This window comes from Callorhinus ursinus, unplaced genomic scaffold (genome assembly GCF_003265705.2).
Source record: "Callorhinus ursinus isolate GAN/ISIS: 27379988/994484 unplaced genomic scaffold, GSC_fseal_2.0 scaffold76, whole genome shotgun sequence".
NCBI lineage: Eukaryota > Metazoa > Chordata > Mammalia > Carnivora > Otariidae > Callorhinus > Callorhinus ursinus.
Genome location: NW_027397138.1, coordinates 444,599 through 465,277, shown reverse-complemented (window position 1 = coordinate 465,277; position 20,679 = coordinate 444,599). Strand labels below are relative to the sequence as shown.

Below are 20,679 nucleotides of genomic sequence, written 5' to 3'. Positions count from 1 at the left end.
TATAATTTGTTTGGTTCAAATGATCAGAATGAAGTTTGTGGTCACTGTAGAGTTCATCCTTCAGATGTTACCTAATTTTCAAGTCACCAGGACACTGCATCTATTCTTAGCCTCTGGGGTGGACACTTATTATGGGTTGGCACAGAGGACCAGTTCCATGAGCGAGGAAACAGCATTTAGGTGGGAGAGCAGCCAGGAACATAACGTCAGTGGGTCAGGGCGGAGTGGGAAGAGTTTGGTAATTCAGGGGAAGGAATGAGAAATTTTTCTTAAAAGAGAAACTCTTTAACTTTAGAAGGGCTCTTTGTGGCAGACCTGAAATTTCTGCTCTGTAAGTTAGCGTTTAGCTTTCTGTCCCTAGAGCAGTGGTTTCCAACTTTTCTTTGGATAACACAGTCTTTGCAAGGTTTCACAAAGCTATGGATTCTGCCTCTCCTCCCTTCGCGCCCCCCCCCCACGTACACATACAACTAACAATTTTGTCTACATTTTCAGGGAGTTTACACATTTTCTAAACATCCACAGACCATCCATTGACCTCAGGTTTAGAACTCCACCTTCTGCCCCTCAAAGATTAGTGTTTATGAAAGTAACGAAATGATTTTCCACTCAGATACATCCCCTACACTGCACTCCCAGCTTAAAACTATCCCTGGCTCCTCTCGGCCTTTGGAATCAAGTCCTAGCCCCTGCAAATGGCAGAGAAGGCCCTCCCTGATCTGGCCTCCGCATCTTTCCCCAGTCTCATCTCTCAACACATGCTTTCTTCACTCTGTCCTAGAGTGAAATTAACCTACTTGCAATTCCTCAAACTCACAGAGCTCCTTCTCCTCTCTGAATTTTTGCATTTGCTCGCAACATCTCTGCCTGGAGCCCTCTGGCCCTGCTCCTCCCTACCCAGGGATCACTCACTCTTTCTAGGCTCAGTTCAGATGTCGTGTTTTCAGGAAGTCTTCTCTGGCCTCCCAGCGCTCTTCGGTGCCCCTCTTCTGTGCTTCCGTAACAACTGGTACTGGCTCATTAGGGACCATTTTTTACTCTGTATCACAACTTTTGTTTGCTTATATCTACCTCCCAGTAGAAGGGCTTGGAAGGCTGGGACGTTCATCATGTTTTTCCTGGTATACAGCAGACCCTCCATACATGTGTTTTTTTAATAAATAAATACATAGATAAATGAAGAAGCCACATGAAGTAGAAAATGGGGTCAGAACTTCCTGCTGTCAGGCACATGGGATAAAAATCCTAGCTCTTTTCAAAGGCAACTGGAAAGCCAATGTAGGACAGAGAGGCAAAGGTTGAGCAACACTGTAGAATCCAGTGTTGCTTTTCTGAGTGTATCACTTTAGGATGGCCCACAGCATAAAGGATATTCTAGAAAGAAAAAGAGCTAGTGGTAAGCAATGATGGAGAACATGATGATGGTGGTAGTGGGTAGTAGTAGATATGCTGGAAGGCAGGAAGAAGGCACACCACTGGAGTACAGTTTCTACCAATAGTTATCATTTTTTGAAAGCTATGTACAAGGCCCTGTGTTGAGGGCTTGACATTTATTACCTCATTTAATCTCCTCAATAATTGTTTTAATTATGATTCCCATTTTAAGATGAGGAGATAGGTTAAGAAATTTGTCTTTTTAAAAAAACATATGCCTTTAAAATGCAAAGAACCTTAAAGGCTTAACAGAATAAGGTAATTGGCGAAATATTTAAAAAATATCCCTCTGTTCTAAAAGCAATTTGAGTGGGTAGACAGCAATAGTGAAAAGTAGACTCTGGAATCAGGCAGAACTGGGTCCAAATCCCAATCCCAAATAACCCCCAAATATGGGGGTAATAATATCTTCCTCAATATTACCTCAACAAATGGCAGAAAGTAGGTGAAGTGCTTAGTATAGTAGTATCTGGTATGCAACAGACTCGAAATAAATATTATCTCTTCTTAAATAAATCTGATATTTACTGAATATCAAACACACACATTAAGGTACCAGACTAAACAAAATGTAATTTCTGATCCTCAGATAGTGAGGACAGCATGCTGTTTACAATAATACCAGCAATGAACCAACAAGCAATAATTGTCCAGAGATGTGCTCAGTCACTTCACAATAGCGAAGCATTTCACCACTGTCTCCACCAATTAAAACAAGATTAGGGAATTGTGTTTAAGGTTAATGTTATCTTTTGTTGAGCCTATTCTATAACTCATGTTGATATTAATCCCTTCCTCTTCTTCCTTCCGTATAATGTGTAACTACATTAGGCTTATAACTCCTCTGTACAAAAACATTCATTTCAAAGGGACATATATCAGGAACCGGTTTTCTACCCTAAAACTGTGCTTTTCCTCTAGAAGTGTCTGGAAGGTGTTATGGTTTTGGATGAGATAAATATCAACATTTTCTGTTCTCACTGAAAGTGAAGGCAATCCAGTAAACAAGTAGTGACAAAGAAGGAAGAAGAGGTAAGTGACGCCACTGTTCAGAAGGAAGGAAAAAACAGTTTAAAGGGCTGGTTCTCAAATCAAAATGATGTCCAAATTATACACAAAACAAATCTGGGATTTTTACAAATTGATTTCCCTAGGTGGCTTCTAATACTTGGAGAGAAATGTAAGATTTTTCCTTTGGAAATAATAATAAAAAAAAATAATACAGAATTTTGACTCTAGAATTTCACTTTAATGAAAATTTTATAGACTACTTTTAGCTTCTTATCTCTTTAAGATAGAGAAGTGAGAAATCTAAGAAAATTCTTACATGCCTCCTGTGGTATCACATGACAAAACACTATAATGATGAAAAATGTAACCTTTGTAGTCAACATGCCCAGGTTTAAATATTTCCTCCATGACTTACTAATTGTTCTCAGGCAAGTTATAAAAGTCTCAATGTCTCAGTTTCTCCTCTGTTAAGGGGCAAATAACACTGCCTTCCTCATATAATTGCTGTGTGGCTTAAATAAAATTAAGTAGGTAAAATATGCGGCAGTCTTTGGCTCATAGGAGGTATGCAAGAAAAGTTAGCATTTATTTGAAACTATGGTTTTCTTTGATAATTTTTCCTTATTCTTCTTACTTACACAAACTGACATTATTTCATTGATTCTTGTAGGAATCTGGTTCATGTGACCTGCGCACCTTGCTAATTTCATAGTCTTCTCTTTTAAACTCTTTAGACCTTATTTTCTTCAATCTTAAGATAATGGAAGTTAGATTATAATCTCTAAATTCCATTCTAGTGCTAGAGTTGTTGAAATTCCATTTTTATTGGATCAAGCTAACAATAAATACCACTGTCATGAAATAATTCAATTTCTCTTTTTCATGGAGTCTACAATGCAACTTAACAACATGCCATGCAGTGGTTTTGCCACTATAATGTACAAATACTGGACTGATCTGGTTGGGGGTGAGGAGCAGGAAATCACACTGGTTATTTTCTTCTGAAGTGACTGAGGTAAACAAAAATTGAGGCTTTAGGGATGGGAATGTTGAAAAAATTTCAAACTTAATTCGGGATCTGTTCATATACTTCATTGAGGAAGGCACAACATAAAAATATATATATAGCTTTCCTAATAACATTGGACTTTTCTGAACTGATTCTATAAAAAGTCTGGTTTTTTTCTCTGATTCTGAAAAAAAAAAACAATCTACAAAACATTTTGCTAGAGGTAATTTTTATGCTTTGGCTATCCATTCTGGGCTAAAATATACAAAATATATTAACCTACAAAGTAGCCCACATATTCTGACATATCTCCTTGTAAGAGAAATGAGAGAATACCTTGGTGATTGCAGGTTATCTAGTAAACATGGAACTCGATGCACTGACACAAAAATAGTGACTGTGGCCAATATCTTCAAATGTGTCCAAATACTCTACTGTGACATGATTAGCTATTTTTGAATGTATTATTATAATGACCACAAAGGACATTTAAAAAGGAGCCATCTGTTCTCTGTTAAATGTAGCCCTGAAGTCTCCCTTGGATTAGCAAAGCAAGCCACTAAATATTTCAGTGGGACTTCAAAAAAGCTGAGTTCTCCCTAAGACTCACTAAGGGATGAGCTTCAAAAGATTAGAGGTTTCACTTGGATCAATTCCCAGAAAATCAGGTTATTTACCAAATCTTATTTATGCTAACCATACAAACACATTTTGATCTGCAGAGTACCAAAACAATGTTTTAGAAAAACGATAACCTTAAATGAAAAGTCCACCGTGGAAAAGAATGATGAAGGTCAACTTTCTTTGGTTTGATTATCTGTCTACATTGATCAAATCAGCTGTACAACTATTACCAGATCTGCTGTTACTTTATGGTTATAAATCTAGAAAGAAGGTACCTAAAAATTTTATCAATGCTGTTGAGTAATAAAATGGGGGATGTCTTACACACACACACACACACACACACGCAGTGTTTTAGCTTCTCCATGTCTGTTTGGATTACAAGATGGTGGAGACTACTAAAATATTTCTGGACATCGAGCACTTTTTATGACATTTTTTCATTTACAAGGATTTCTAGTATAACTTTGGGTTCACAAGCTGAACCCACCAATTCATCTGAATAGAGAATTCAGAGTAAGACAATCTATGTTGGCACTGTCCAATCACATCTTGAGTCCTAATCACATCTTGTATTTTTCTTTGTCATAGAATATATCAGTTATTTATTTACATGTATGTCTTCTCTTATGTCACTGTTATTACTTCAAAAAGACTTTTTTGGACTTTTTATTCATCTATGCATTTCTACTAGCACACATAAGCCTGACATAAAACAGATACTTGGAATATATTTGTTGTTCAATAAATAATTAAGCAACAACTTGAAAATCAGATAAACTTAATCTATAAGATGATTTGCAATTATTTAGGTGTTACTAAGAAAGTAACATATATATCAAAAGTTTTCAGTGAAATAACATTAATATCAAATATCATACAAAATGCCTCACCTAAGAATAGTTAATATTATTTGTCAATTCAAGATACTATACAAGTCTTTTTGCTTCTAAATTAAAACTTGACCTTAAATTTAGCACATACAGAGTTCTGTGAACTTTTAAACTTTTTTTGCCTCAGCAATCTGGGTAGGTTGATTGTACTGGATTCTGTTACTTGTAACTGGAAACAGATCCTTGATTTGAACATAACTGTCCAGTGATTTTTCAATTGGGTAAACATTTGTGGCTTATGTTCCTAACGGCCGATCAGGAGAGAATGCATGAGGGGAGACTGACATATTGTACAGTTACCAGTGTTTACACTGTTTTGTGTTTTCCAGATCCAGGCGGTACTTTTTAAAAGGATATACATCTGGGACTGCAACAGCTCTTCAGCTGCTGGCTGCATCCAAGTAACAGTTCATTTAGTATATATCTGAGATTTCTGAATATTTAAATCAAAACTGTGACTAAATTTGAGCCAATTGGATTCCCTTTATAATTGAAAAATATTGTTATCTAGCCATCCACATAAGAAAAAAAAACCCACAAAAATAATTTTTAAAATTTCTAGCCTGTTCACAAACTTAACAGAATGGGGGCCGAGTATGTGAAATGTCACAATACTGGATATGGTGGAGACTTAAAACCCGCCAACTATCTTCTTTGCCTACAATATTGCCAAATAATTGGCTTGAAAATGTTACTCAACTAAACAAATTAACTCAATCAAGCAGTTGTTTTTGGTAAGAGACAGCTTGATTATCTTTTCTAAGGACCTGATTTACCTGATAGATTTTCGGTTGAAGTTCACCATATTATTTAATCCTTGCCAGGTCTTTTTTTTTTTTTTTTTAATTTAAGAGAGAGAGTAAGAGAGCACAAGCAGGGGGAATGGCAGAGGGAGAGGGAGAAGAAGCAGGCTCCCTGATCAGCGGGGAGCCTGACACGGAGCTCGATCCCAGGACGCCGGGATCATGACCTGAGCCGAAGGCAGACGCTTAACCAACTGAGCCCCCCTCCCCCGCCCGGCACCCCAGTATTCCATTTTAGAAATGTGATTAAATTAATCAATGTTTTGAGGGTTAATTAAGCTAAAGTATTTTGAGCTCTTTAGAAACAAAATAACATTGGTAGATGTCATGTTAATGCACAACTGACCAAAAGGTAGGGCAATTCAGTTCCTTTAAAAGAAATAAATAGCCCACTCAGTGCTGAAGATGGCCATCCTCATGTACAGCAGTTCTTCTATCCCCTAGTGCTACAACTTTTCCTTTACTTCTCAATTAAATCTGAATATTTTTTCCTCACATTTTTTTTTTTTACTCTACCTGAATCTTTTTTTTTTTTTTTGGCAGCTGGGTTCGTGGTTTTCTCCTAGGTAATACACCATTCATTCATATACCCTGCTATATAGCTTTCCGTACCAAGAAGATATTAATCTTGGGATCTTACCTGGCGTTTGGTTATAAAAGCAAGTGAGGTGATCACTGCTTTTAGGAGGAAAAGCAATACATTTGGATAATATAGCTTATTTTAGTAATTTGATCATATTGATCATTTACAAAGATCAAAGAGAGGCTATTGGTATCTGGAGAATAACTTTTAGGCAAGTTATCAACAGTGAAACTAACTTGGGTACTTACTACTACACTGGTCTTGAGAGGGTAGAAGAAAACAGGGGCATTGATATATGATCCCTTCACTTCTTAGGGAAGCCATAAAAAGTGCGGTAATTTACCTGTAAGCATCTATTACAGTACAGGAAGGCTGCAGCGTTTCTATTTAAATGCAAATAATAATTCACCTTGTTGTATAAAGAGTGATTTATTTCAATATGTTCTTCCTGCCAGGATTTTAGGCTAGCCACTAGAAATACTGTCCAAGGACGTCTGTTCAAGGCTCTCCCTCACAACATGGTCGAGTATTCCTTAACGTCTCTATCTATGGTCAAGGATAAAAAAACCAATCAGGCCTACCAGGATTTATAAAGCATGGCTTATGAAAATCCTTTCATATTTCATATTTCAATTCCTTAGAGGGTTGCAGTTCCATGAACTGAATTGGGAACAGTTTGTAGCACTGGGGATGATCTACTTACTACACACCGTTAATATGTCTTAAATGACCAAGCCAGTTATAATTATCAGTATCATTGAAAACCTCCTGATTTCTGTCTTAATTTAGGGTATTTCCTCATTGTAACCTCAGCAGATAAATACTGCAATCAGAGAACATTTCCATTCCATATCTTTAGTCACATGTGGATACGTATATAAACACAGAGGTGAGACTATGAAAACTGGTGTTTATAGGTTATATACTGTGACTGTTCTGCCAAGCAGACTGGATTGCTATTTAGAGATGTAAATAAAAACCGACTTTCCTGTTTGGGAGGATTTAGAGCAAATCTACTGAGAGATACAGGGGCAGACCAAAGGGGCTTTCCCAGACCCCCGGCTACCTTTATATGCAGGGGACACTCTGGAGAGGCAGTTCCCTGAGTTATACGCGATCATTTCTGGTATGGGCAGAATATTCAGTTATCCGCAGACTCCGTAGGGGCACAGGATGCTGGCAGGGGCCCCGTTTTATGTTGCTGGAGGTCCAGCAGTCCCTATTCAACTTCCCTGATTATATTGTGGATGAATTAGGAGGAACAGGAAAAAAAGGAAGGAAGAAGAGGACCTATAATATTTTGAACCAAACAGTTATTAAATGAGGCTTAAATCAGAAGAAAAGTTGCTTCGTGCAGACATCAAAAAACCGTGGCAGGCTTTATTTGTTATAGAGAACTCTTTTTGGCTAGGGAGTAGTAGGTATAATCTGATAGTATCACCAACAGTTTTAGTTATTCCGTATCTTTTAGTTCTTCCACAGAAGGATATATTTTAGAAGTAATTTCATGATAATGATGCAGTGACGTTTATAAGAATTTTAGAGTTTTTTAAGGTCACATCAACCCAGAATAATAATTTTTTACGTTTAAAAATAGCATTTTTCCTCCTTTAAAATGTCCCATTGATCTTTTTATAGCAGTAAAATAAAGATTAAAAAACGGTTACGCAGAAGTCCATAAGCCAGCTAGTCAATGACAGAATAAGTGGGATTTTTTTCCCTAGCCTTTAGAACGATGCCAACACACACTTCAGCCTCACATGATTTGGTGGTTAAGGATTTGGTTTGCAAAGCACGATTCAATATATTATTTATAGAAGGCAAAAGAAACGGTAACACGACTTTAAATTTTGATTTCTGAGTATCTGTGTTTGTCAAAAAGAAAAGGTGTCTGCGCGTATGTGTGTGTGTGTGGCTGGGGAAGAGTCTTTCTAAACCATCACTACCATAAATCTACTTCTGTCTATCTCTTCTATTGTTAAACTTGCTCAAAATTATTTTGCTAAAATCTCATGTGCCAAAAGTCGGCCGAGCCAAACCCTTGGATAGCCGTCCTCTAATTTGGGAGTAACGTTCGGGAAACAGAATGTCTGGAGCCTCTCCTTCCAGCACCACTAGCGGGCACTGTTAGAGCATTTTCATTCTAATGTGTTCGACTTGGGCAAGCCAGGCACGGCGGCTTACATCCACGGAGGATCAGTGAACACCATCTCGTAGCAACAGGCACCAAAACAGTCCCTCATTACAAGCCTTGTCCGACAATCAAGTCTTTAACGAGAACAAAGGTTGACAGTGATTAATCATTAAGCAGTTCCTTGTTCCTTGATGCACGTGTTCTCAGCAGTCTCCTGCAGAGGCAGTCTGGCATATTTCCTGTCCCCTTTGCTCTACTGTGCCATGTCTGAAGGGACACCCAGGCAGCCTTCTCACTATTTTAATTCCAAATGCTACAAACATCTACAGAGTTTCTATGTGCACATGTCTTGACTTTTATTCCCAGCCTGGCAGACTCTGAATGGATACAGGGAGTGAGAACATAATAAGCCGTTAACTCCACATCTGCTTACTAGATTATGTTCAAAGACCGTATAAGAAATTGATTAAACACCGTTTTCTAGAATAAACCTTTGAAATCTGTTTGTTTCCTTAAGCAACGCAAGACGTTAATATAATTTAGTTGTGCGTGTACAGAAGATACCTTTACTACTGTTTCTACCTAAAAATAACTTCGATGCTGACAAAGCACCATGCTTTAAAACGCAATAAAAATATTTTCAGAAATCCTCTTTCAAATAATTCTGCTTCACGAAGCAACAGGTTCGTAATGTTTACTGACATTGTCATTTTATTCAATGCGCTCTTTTGTTATGTGTTTTTAATTAGTTGACTAGGTACTATTTATCTACCTTAGCTGGTTATGCAATGGTATATGTATTCATCTTAATAGGCTGATTTGGAGGTTCTGTTTTTTTTTTCTCTTTTAACATGTAAATAACACCATAAATAACACTATGTTACCTATGAACTAGGAGGTCAGGTGAAGAAGGAAGAGCCGCCATGAACCACAGGTTTCTAGGAGGTGAGGAGCAAGGGTTAATGGAAATGACATCAACAAAATCACCAAGGGAAGTCCGTTAGTTAACAGAGATACTGTTTTTCAACAACAAATATCACTTCTAACAACAACAACAACAAAAGCCAAAATGGTAAAATCCTAAGGATTCTTTCCAAACCAGTCAGATTTAACTAATGACAGGTCTCCAGTTAGGCAAGTAAATTTTAACTAGTATGTCTACAATATAAAAACTAAAGCATGAAATCCAATCACAAATATGAAATATGCAATTCTCCCAGTGTATTCAGCATTTTAGCATAGAGTTGCAATGTTTTCAAACCGAATTACATTCACTAAGGAAGGGAAAATGACAATGACATTCCACAAACGAAGAGACCACCTTATTATTGGTAGCTAAGCTCTTCACCCAAATGCATGTGACAGGGATGACATAATGGTTGTTGACTCATGTTAAGATCAAAGCAGCCTGTTAGAAAGCCCCATTCAGAAAATGAACATCTTTTAACTGGAGCCTCCTGGGATCAACATTTAAAACTAACAACAGTGAACTCTGAACTGTGAAGGAAAGCGGCGACAGACTGCAAGAGGACAGCTGAGATGGAGCTGAGGGGTCTGAGACGACATTCTTATAAACCAACTAACTGATCGCTTTAACTCAATTCAACTTGTAGTAATCTACTCTAACTGGTTCTACATTTCTCTGGAGTTAGGGTAAATTGTCTTCACCTCACACAAATTACTTTTATTTTTTTTAAATTTTTTATTGTTATGTTAATCACCATATATTACATTATTATCACACAAATTACTTTTAAACACAATATTTGGCTTCAACTGGTCTGCTCATCCTCAATCTTACTCCCATTAGAAGCTAAGCTTGTAAACTTTGGGGGCTTATGTCAAGATCTTAGGGCAAATACCTGAACCAATTACAAATTAAGGAACTCTAAAACTGTGTGTGGATGGCATGGAGCATTAGAGCAATTTCTAAATCACAGGGTATGCAAATTTCAAAGAAATTTCCATATATGTGTATTTGAGTCATTATCTATAAATAACAATAATAGGTATCCTGTATTGGGAACTCACTATGCATCAGTCACTGTGTTGGACACTTTACTTTTGGTAGTGTTGGCACCATCACTTTTCATAACTGTAACAACCTTCTATAAGAGCCCTATTAGTATTTCCATTTTTAAAAAAAGATTTTATTTATTTATTTGAGAGAGAGAGAGATTGGGAGAGAGAGAAAGTGTGCACGAGAGAGCACGAGCTGGGGGTGGGTGGAGGGAAGGGGCAAGCAGGGGAGCCCCACTGAGCAGGGAGCCCAACGTGGGGCTGGATCCCAGGACCCTGAGATCATGACCTGAGCTGAAGGCAGACGCTTAACCGCCTAAGACACCCAGGCGCCCCAATATTCCCATTTTACAGATGAGAGAACTGACATTTAGAGGTGTTAAATAATTCATTAAGACAGTAAGCAATGGAGCCAAAATTCTAACTCAGGCAGCCTGACTTCAGAGCCCTGCTATATTATTAGTATAAAAAGCAAAACAAAACTAATTCAGCCAGAGTCTTTGTGATAAAGCAGTGGTAAGCATATATTATTGGCACAATATATGGGACTAGGAAGCAATGTAGTCCAGTGCAACGAGTATACAATTTGGAGATAAAGGGCCTGTATTTGATATTGGAGTAATATGACATTAAGTTGCTTCATTCTTCTGAACTCCAGTACCCTCATCTGCAAAAGTAGTATGATGCTTAATTCCCAGTTTCGTATATTAAATATTATATGTAAAAAAGCATTTTGTAAAGGCAGTACTCCAGTTGGCTAAAATAAAAGCATGAAGCTGCAGACTTATTTTCTACTGAACCAATCCAACAAATGTGGAAGAGCAAAGAACAATAACATGGAAGTGTTAAGAAGACCAAAAAAAAAAGTAAAGCCAATTTCATGGAGGCATATTAGCTAAGACCCTTGTACATCAAAATGTGTAGAAGAGACCCTTATACTACAGAGAAGACATAAACCAAAGTGAACGGAAAAAGAAGTTAATTTTCTGCAGGCATTATGGCATAGCTGTTAAGAATGCAGATTTTGTACTTAGAACTCGGTTTAAAACCTGGGCAAGTTACTCAGGTCTTAAGACCTCTGTTTTTCTCATTAGTGAAACGGAGATCGTGAATGTAGGGATTATAGGAGATAATGCATATGAAGTGCTTCATATTAACAAGGCTCAGTTAATACCGGTGCCTATTATAATTATTATTTAACTTCTCCTCTCATTACAGTTTAAAAGGAAGAATATAATTTCAGGAGAGGTCTACACAGAGACGACTTTGTGGCTTTCAGAGCCTTAACAAAGGAGGTGAAGGCGGGCAGTCCCTAGGGAACACATACTCAGTGTTTGGGGCTGCCTTAAAGTACATCATCAGGTTGATTCTAAAGTCCTTTTGCTCAACAGTTAATTTTACTTAAACCAATTGGCCCCAATGGTCAGCTCTTATCAGTACTTCAGACTGGGTCTCTCTGTCCGTATAGACAGAGTTAGTTTCATTCCATGAAATGCTGTACTTCAATTTATTACCTGAATCTGGAGCCGCTGTCTGAGGAGGCGTGAGAATAGATGCTGCCTAGCGTCTGGGAGGGGGCGGGGATGTAGTTCCTGTTGGGAGGGGGCAGGGAGCGAAAGACTGGAGGAGAAGGCGGAAGAAGGCTAGATGATGGGCACCAGAGATCAGAGCCACTGGGACCACCCCGCTCTTCCCAGGGGCAGGAAGTGGCCTGGTGATCAGATTATCACATCCCCCCCCCACCCCCCACCCCTGCACCAGATTCAGGACCCTTGATAGACATGATGCTCCTCTGCCAAGCCTTTTATACCTGGCTCTGGCTGACGTGTTGAATCTCTCCCTCCCTAACCATCCTGTCCGGCAGAGATATTCAGATTCTAGGAGGAACACTAATTGTGGAATGTAAGTAACTGTGATAATATTTTACGAGGGCTTGTGGAAAAAAGTAGAAGGCTCCTTGTGTCCATTCAGATACAGAGGCCCAGCATGCCCTTTGTGGTTCATTTGCATGGAATCGGGGGCTTCAGGAACAGAGAGAAAAGGGTAGATCCACTGTACACTGTTAGTATGCTGAAAAAGAAGAAAAGACTAAACTTTTGATTTAGAATGTTTTCAGGTTTAGAAGACAGAGCCAGAAGAACAGAGTCAAACATTCTAAGAAAAAGATTTGTTTAAATAGCTTAAAAAAAGGGGGGGGGGGAGGTGGGGTGGGAAAAAACCAGTGTAAATGTTTCCAGTTGTCCTTTCCTGGGATACATGGGAACTATATAAAATTTACAATTTCTAGTACTGTAGTAATCTTTTAAAGATTTTATTTATTTGAATGAGAGAGAGAGAGAGAGCGCCCACCAGAGGGGGGGTGCGGGGGGGAGGGGCAGAGAGAGAAGCATACTCCCCGCTGAGCAGGGAGCTGAGGTGGCTTGATCCCAGAAACTGGGATCATGACCTGAGCCGAAGGCAGATGTTTAACCGACTGAGCCACCACGAACCCCACGCTGTAATAATTGTATTTTATTTGTTACTATGTTTTAAAGATTTTATTTATTTGTCAGAGAGAGAGAGAGAGAACATAAGCAGGGGGAGGGGCAGAGGGAGAGGGAGAAGCAGGCTTCCCACAGAGCAGGGAGCCTGATGCAGGGCTCGATCCCAGGACCCTGGGATCATGACCTGAGCCGAAGGCAGACACTTAACCAACTGAGCCACCCAGGCACCCCGAGCTGTAGTAATTTTAAAAATAATTTAGTAAGATGAAATATATGAGAAGTAACTGGTAATGACAATAATAATAGTAATAATAATAATCAACATGTACTGAGGGCTTGCTAAGACTGAGGCATATCACTAAGAAATCAAAAGCCAATTACCCTGCTTAATCTTCACGAGTTTTTTGAGGTATATTTTACTATTCTGTCCCTCCCCCATTCAAAGATGAGGAAAATGAGAGTTTTAGAGAAGTCAACTAAATTGCACAATATCCCTCAGTTATCTAACTGATAATGGTAAACTGACATCCAGCTAATGGACAGGTATGCCTTGGTTGATATAACCCCTGATCTGAAAAACTGATAAAATCCTAAAAACAGAACCATACTCTGAGATTAGGAGAATATGAGAATGGATTTCTCTTTTCTTTCCTTCCTCCTTTCCTCCCTCCCTCCATCTCCTCCCTCCTTCATTCCTTTTTTCCTTTCAATATATATATATTTTGAGCTCTCACTGTGCCATATATTGGGGTTGTGGGAGTAAATGAAACAGAGTCCTGGTCCTCATGAAGCAGACATTTCAGTGTAGAAAGAGAGATAATAAACGATGAATAAAGAATATATCACATGACAATGAACGTTACAAAGAAAGAGAAAGCAGGACTGGGGCATAGGCTAGGCTGGAGGGATGGGTCAGAGGGGTAGGGTGATCAGAGAAGACCTCTGGGATAAGATGACGTTTGGCATCTGGAGTGAAGGGATAGCTGGAGGAATTCCTGAAGTCTTGAGATGGGAGCATGTTTGGCATGTCCGAAGCATGTGACTGCTGTCGAGGAAGGAAGAGTTGTGGTGGTCGTGGTGGGAGCCGGTGATCCTGGAGAGTCTTGTATGCAATTGTCAGACTTTACTTTTACTATGGAAAGATAGTGGGCGATTCTGAGCAGAGAGGTGACCGATTTATGTTTTCAAGATCATTCTATCAGCTATGTTTGTATGGGAAAGGAAGACCAGGAAGGCAGTGAGAAGGACTGAGGGGAGAGAGAGAGAGAGAGGTCTGGACCAGAGTGGTGGCCGTGGGGAGTGGCTGGGTGTCAGACAGACTCAGTGGCAGAGCCAATGAGGTTCCTCAGTGGACTGGATGTGGACAGAGAAAGAAAGGCATCAAGGGCAACTAGAAGATTTTTGGTCTGACCAAATGGGGGGTATAGCATGATCATTTTCTGAAATGGGGAAGGCTGCAAAACATCCTTTTGCTTTGTTTTAGGTTTTGAGAGGGAGAGAGAGGGGGTTGGAAGTAAAGAATTTAACTTGGCATATGTCAAGGTTGAGATGCTTCACACAGCCAAGTGTAACTGTCAGGTAGGCAACTTGATATATGAGTCTGGTGTTCAGGAGAGAGATCCAGGCTGAAAATATACATCTGCGGGTTGTCAGCATAGAGAAGATATTTCAAGCCATGAATTTGCATGTTATCACCTAGGGAGTGGGTATAGATGGAAGAACAGCAGTCCAAAGGCTGACCTCTGGTCATCCCATTGTTGAGAACCCGTAGATGAAGGAGAAACCAGCAGAAGAGACCTGGGCCCATGAAAGGGTGGTGTCCTGAAAGCCAAGCGAGGGAAGGGTGTCAAGAAGAGAGTGACCCAGAGATTCAGTGTTGCTGATAAGTCACGGAAAATGACAGTTGGGGACTAACGATGGAAATGGACAACCGGACAGCATTGCTGGCTTTGACAAGTGCTATTTCATTGGAAATCTAGAGACAAAAACCTGATTGGGAAAAAAAAAACAAAAACAAAAAAAAACCTGACTGGAATGGGCTCGAAATAGAATGAGAAGAGAAGTGGCGGTCAGGGTTTTTGGAGAACGTTTTCAAGGAGTACTGCTGAAAAAGGGGGCAAGAAGATGGAGAGGTAGCAGAATGGAATGTGGAGGCGCTTTGTTTGTTTCAGGTTATATGCTTATACAAATGATTTATTAAAGGGAAAATGGCAAATGCTTTAATATTGTAAATTCTTACTCTTATTTCATCTGCTTCATAACATATGCAGTTTAGTATATTGGTTTTGCTTATACAGCAAATAATATCACTAATAAGTATTACTGGTGAAGTTATAATAGTGCCAATATTAGTCTTTAGTTATCATCCTGATCATAGGCATCATTTTGAATATAATATCTACAGGGTTTGGTCTCTACTACCTTTGTGACAGAAAGCTATTAGCTTCTTCACCTTGAGGTCTTCTGGGTGGAGATGCACTACTGGATGTGCTCCAAAAATCAAAGACAAGCTTTTGAATAAACTACATTTAGAGCCATATTATGGAAAAATGTTATGGAAAGAATTAGCCATTCACTCAGTTCAGATATAACTCTTGGCCTAGCAAATTTTATTTGGGCTACGGTAACTCAACTTTCTGAGTCCTATAAAAACACACTTGAATTGCCCATTACAGCTCCTTCAGCAGAGAAAGGCCAACAGCCACAATAGTAATAATAATGTGGACACAGAACCAGACTCCTAGCAGTCAGTAGCGGATTGGCAAGCTACTGGAAACAGCTCGGCTGGGGGAACAGGTCAACTTTAGAAGGCCTGAATGTTGGAAGGATATGACTGGACATGGTCATCCATTTTAGGTGAAACTACCGTTCAAATTACAAAAAAATCCAGCGGCTAGTTTATAAATTTCCCACCACGTTCATAACTCAGAAGGGCAGACTTTGGTTGTCCCTCGGAGTCTCCCAGTTCTGGAGTTTATGCTATTTGGTAGTTAAGTGCCATTTAATGAGGCTACAGAGAGCTTTTAGTCAATGGATTCAGTCCCTGCATGGCCGATGCTGGAGGTACAAGTCAGCGAAGGGGAGTGCGTGCAGATGGAGCAGCTCTGCATGCACAGATTCAGTGAGCAGGGAGAAAAGGAAGGGCCCTGAATCCTTGTTTCATGTCTAAACTCCAACAAAGGCCAGCATAATTCCCTAGACCATCTTAGGCAAAAGAATATAAAGGGGAGGGGGTAAAGTGTGCCTTCAAAACTCCTTTTTCTGCTGTCTCTCCCTATCTTTCATCAGATTCTCATTTTTCTTAAGCAACTCTTCTCGGCACAGGGCTCCATCGCCCCTGCTGGCTTCTGAAGTCTAATCCATACTTGCCTCCTCCATTAGGACTGCATGCCTCAGATTTATAAAGATCCCCTTTTTGGTATAAAAAATAATCTATCTCATGGTCAATTTCTCTTGTTCTCAGTTGGGTATTTTTCCAACTTTAATATGCATATGAATCACTTTTGTGATCTTGTTAAAAGGCTGAGTCTTATTCAGTAGATCTTGGTGGAGGGGTGGGGGAAGAGGCCTGTGGTACTGAGTTTTTGCATTTTCACAGGCTCCCCATGTGATTCTGATGCTGCTGGTCCACAGACCATACTTTTGGGTATGCCAGGTGTCTGACGCTGAGTGGATACTAAGGCTTACTGGGAACGAAGGTGGTAGGGGTTTATTGTATGTCGGCTGTCAGAAAACATTTGACATTCCATGGGCATATTTTATGCATTGGCCAGAAAAGTGAATGAAATGGGAGTTTTAGGTGTCAGTGGCAGAGTTTAAGGGAGTATATTTTTGTCTGAATGAGAAACAGAGGCTGTTAGTCCTTTTCAAATTGAATTACCTTCAAGTCACCAGCAGTCTATAGAGCTAGACTTTAGTGGATAAAACCGGAAGCAATCCTCTATGAAGTGTGGTCTTTGTAGGGTAAGGACAAGTATGCTAAATGGATAGAGGGTAGACTCCAGTGCTGACGATTATTGGCTTACTCGATTTTTTTGTGTGGTATGTGCGCACAAGCGCGAGCGTGTGCGTGCGTGCGTGTGTGTGTGTGTGTGTGTATTTTAAGGAGGAGAGTTACATGTAAACATGAAAGCCTTAACCTTATCTCCCCACCACTCAGCATACCCCGATCACCTCTCATGTGTGTTCCACAGAATCCTGGGCTTCTCCTTATTGGAACTCTCATCACACTATGTGGGTTTGTTCTCTTCCCCATCAGACTGGGACTTGAAGGAAGAATTGTATGTGCTCATTGTATACACGGCCATCAGAATGGCGTCACATAGAGCAATGATTGAAAAGTGCTTGTTAAATGAATGGAAAAATCTAAGTTTTCCAGATTCCCAGAACTGACGCCTTTAGTTTCCCAACTAAGGTTGAAGGTAATAATCCATCAGGAGTCTAAGACATCAGAGCCTCCCTGAGGGTTGCTCACTGACTGTGCTTCTCTGATTCCTAGGCCTGTGGCAGGATTGTACTTTCCGCCTCCTTGTAAGGATGTGTGATTAGCCAATGAGTCGTGAGCCGAAGTAATGTGTGTCACTCTCTAGGTAAGAATTTATTTGCTAATGCAAGACCTCTGAAGACTGTCTCTTTCTCTCCGGTTCAGCACCTGGCAATGCTGAGTGGTAGCTGCTTCATCCCCCTTAGTCCCCAAAGGGCTACCACGAACAGATCTGCCGCCTGCATTGTGGACATCTGTGTAAGAAAGAAAACTTTGTGTTCTGGCTATTGGGATTTTGATGGTATTTGTTACTGCAGCATAACCTCCCTTATTCTGATTAATCCAGGCTATAGGGGTCATGCCCCAAACTGAGGAATGCCCCGTCCTGCCTCTTCCTAGGCTCGGCATCTCTCTTCCTTCAGAAACTGGATGTCAAGTGTGGCCCTGAATCAAGTCTCTGGTTCTGAAAACAAGGCTTTTGCCTTTGTTCCTGAGACCAAGTTCACACCTCGAAGTTGGTTCTGATTTGACGACCCCTGTCATGGGTCTGCAACTAAGTTCCAGTGTCCTTAGCCCAGACTCTCTAGGGTGAGAGGCACTGTCTTGCTCGTGATTACACTTCTGAGCCCAGCTCACCGTCTGTTCGCCTGGATCTCTGTCACTGCCCCCGTTTCTCCATCCATGTGATCCACCCACGGGGCAGGGCACCCTGAAGACATGGTGTTGAATTCCATGCTGCTGATCCAGTGCGTGTGTTCCCACTGCTTATCTGTGGCTTCATTCTTTCTGCCATGATGATCTCATTGCTAGTCCCTGTCCTGAATCTGTCCCCAAACCCCAATGCCTGCCCCTGATATAATCAGGGAATTTTGTCCCAGTTTCCTGCCTTTCTCGTTCTTCCTGGAATCACTGCCGTTAAATGGGCCATGTGTATTTGTGTTCAGAGACATAACAGATGGGATCTTGGGGATTAAGGTAGCAAACAGAGAGCAGAGGGCTTTTAGAAGGATTAGTCTTTCGTCTGGTCGGGAGGGTAGAGAAGGACGCTGGGGAGCTGATTTGAAAAGGGTCACTTGGCCCTATAAGCATATGTGACAGTCGTTGGACTTAGTCCACTCTCAGTGTCCCTGTCTGTTCCTCTAAATATCTATAAAAGAAAGAGCAGTAGATTTAGAGTCAAAAAATATGGGTTTAAGCCCAGCTGTGCCATTTCCTAGCTGCGCGACCTCAGGCAGATCAGTTAACCTCTCTGAGCCTATCTGTTCAGCCGTACAAGAAAGCTGAAAAAGTGTCCCGGTGGGGCCCATAATGAGGCTGAGTGGGGTTTGTAAGGATCACCTGACCGAATGTTTGAGGAAGCACTTGGCCTATAGTAGAGTTTTATTAACATAACGCGGTGCTACGGTGATGAGGACAGAACAGACAGGCAGATGGACGAGACCAGCAGCTGAACAGGGGAGGGCATGCAGAGCTGAAGGAAGGTTCTAAGGGGAAGAGAGTTTAGGAGCATGAAGTCCCAGGAATCAGTCAGAAGAGGATGAAGCATCTCTGCTGAGGCTGTGCCAGAGTGTTCCTGGTAGAACATTCAGCTAATCATGCTACAGACTTACTGTGAGTCCCAACCTTCTTCCATCGGAAGTTCAGCCACACTGCTCCCCCCACCATTTGCAGTTGAGACGGGCAGATGTGCAGGGGGACAGGCTACAGATGGCACTGTTGCCGTATGATGGAGTCACTGTTTGCATATTTTGTTGCTAGGTAGCTTGGGGGCCTCTGGAGGCCCTCCTTTCTCTCACTGAATTCCCGGCGCAGCCACTTGCTGAGCCCGCCTTGCCTCCTCGCCTTTCCAGCTCAGTTCCCACACATGTGAAGGCTACGCCGGCTGCCCAGTAGCCAGGCATCAGCGGCTGGCAAGGCCCCCAGCCTGGAGCCTGGACCACCCAGCGAGTTAGAGGACTGCTGTGGAATGTGGGATCATGTTCTAGAGCACCGCAGGACACCCTGCTCCGTGGGACGTCCCATCGGTGGGAGTGGGACCTTCGGGGCTCTCACAGAAGTGCCGACAGACTCCGGAAGTTCTCACAGGAGGCCCGGGTGAGGGGCGGCCATTTATTTCAAGGCCTTTCCACCTGGCAGGTTTTTCCTACACAAGTTGTTCCTGGCCCAAACCTTTTCTGGCTTAGAGCAAACAGAACACCCAAGGCAGAGGGTAATAGAGCACGATGGGCCGGGGGTGGGGGGTGGGGGGGGGGGGGGGGGAACGACGTAGGAAAGATGGCGGGAAAGTCACATTATTAAAGTTGAGGGGCCTCTAACAAGATGTCAGGAATGAGAGAGGGTTTTGCTGATTAAGGCTGGGATCACCTTGAAAATGGATTAGTCTGGCAAGCACTCTCAGGTGACTAGGCTTGGAGAAAGTAGAAATACAGGATAGTCATAAAAATGGAAAATCCAGATATCAAAGGCACAAAATAGCTGAAGCAAAGACTAGGGGAAAGCTGGTTAAGGAGATTTCAGAGAACCAAAACAGTGAGGGGATTTATTTTTTAAAAGACAATTAAGAGTTCTTAGGGGAAAATGTTTAGACTGACAACGGAAGATTATAATAGTAGAGAAAGTCATTGCTGCAAAGTGCCTGGGCCCTGAAGTTTGATGGGTTTACTGCCCCAACTCCACTACCCTGACCTGTGTGATGAACCCTGAACATGCCTCTGTGACTTGGGGCATGTGATTCTGGAAGCCTAGAATGCCCTTCCCCTGGTTCTCCCTCTGCTCACCTCCTACTCAGCCCTCAAAGCCCAGCTCTGATGCCGCCTTGGGAATCTGTTGTGTGTAGGTCCAGTTGGTCACATCCTGTCCGTGTCCCCCTAGCACTCTATGGAAGACTCTGTTAGAGCTTCTGGTAATAACGGACATAAAAACAAGGAACAAACTCCAGCTCACATTTACGAGGGGCTTACAATGTTCCAGACATCATGAGCAGTACGGGGCAGGGATAACCTCATAGACTCTTCAAAAGAACATCTTCTAAGGTAATGCTCTTGTCTGTTGTTATCCGCATTTTATAGATAAGGGAACTGAGGCTCACAGAGGTTGAGTAACTACCTCAGCTGGACTGCAAGGAAGTCATTGACTGGTTTCAGAGGCAGCGCTCGCTCAGAGACCTGTGCTCTTCACCGCCATCTTGTACTGTAGTGACTTGT

At 41.2% G+C, this 20,679-nt stretch overlaps 1 protein-coding gene across 1 annotated transcript in view; it reads right to left on the bottom strand.

The window, feature by feature from the left end:
* The window catches only part of MAML2 (mastermind like transcriptional coactivator 2), a 341,184-nt gene that overhangs the window by 21,619 nt on the left and 298,886 nt on the right, over positions 1-20,679 (bottom strand). The window lies entirely within an intron of this gene.